The sequence below is a fragment of the Macaca nemestrina genome, chromosome 9 (genome assembly GCF_043159975.1).
Source record: "Macaca nemestrina isolate mMacNem1 chromosome 9, mMacNem.hap1, whole genome shotgun sequence".
NCBI classification, from domain to species: domain Eukaryota; kingdom Metazoa; phylum Chordata; class Mammalia; order Primates; family Cercopithecidae; genus Macaca; species Macaca nemestrina.
Window position 1 is genome coordinate 79,912,673 of NC_092133.1, and position 827 is coordinate 79,913,499.

Here is an 827-nt window from a genome sequence, read left to right on the forward strand (position 1 = left end):
GCTAAATATTTCTAGAGTTCAAGGTACCTTTGAAAAGAATTATACATAGAAGAAACCTTTTAAAACAGAAGACTTAAAATCCTGTACATTTAAAAAGAGAAACAAAAATGTTCTAGAAGGATGTACTAAATAGTTGATTTCTCACATTATGAAGGAACTGTCCTGCCCTCAAAACTTCTCCATGTCCATATAATTCACAAGCACACAAAATTTTCAGGATAAAAAAATGAGCATCTCTGGTTACCCAACCATATGTCTTACAGAGCAAACAGGAAAAATGGAGAAAGAAGACAGATATTTCCAAATTGAATCAACTTACTTACAAACATATTCTTTAAAATATCTGTAAAGTTGCCTCAAGGCAAAATAATCAGATTAAACAATTGGCTTTTAACCACAGCATGTTAAGCAAATCATAGAGCTACCAGGGTGATGTCTTCGGGTTGCCACCCAGGTACTATCACATACAGATGGGGGGAAAAAAAAAAAAGCCACCAATAGGAAGGAATTTGGGTGCTCAGTTTGTCAGCACATATACTAAAATTGAAATGATACTGAGTAAATTAGCATGGCCTCTACACAAGGGTCACATAAAACTTTGTGAAGCATTACATCTTTTGGGGATTGGATAGTTACTGTTTAATGGGTATGAAGTTTCAATTTTGCAAGATGAGAAAGTTCTAGAGATGGATGTTGGTCATGGCTGCACAACAATATGAATGTGTACTTACTGCCACTGAACTATACATTTAACAGTTCAAATGGTAAATGTTATGATACTGTGCAAGGTGTCAGAATTGAAATGGAGTAGCTTGTGCCAAACTCTA

At 34.9% G+C, this 827-nt stretch overlaps 1 non-coding gene across 1 annotated transcript; it reads left to right on the plus strand.

The window, feature by feature from the left end:
• The first annotated feature begins 513 nt into the window (after positions 1 to 513).
• Positions 514 to 620, plus strand: LOC112429227 (U6 spliceosomal RNA). The gene has a single exon (XR_003021396.2). It is a non-coding gene; the product is annotated as a U6 spliceosomal RNA (small nuclear RNA).
• Positions 621 to 827: the final 207 nt, after the last annotated feature.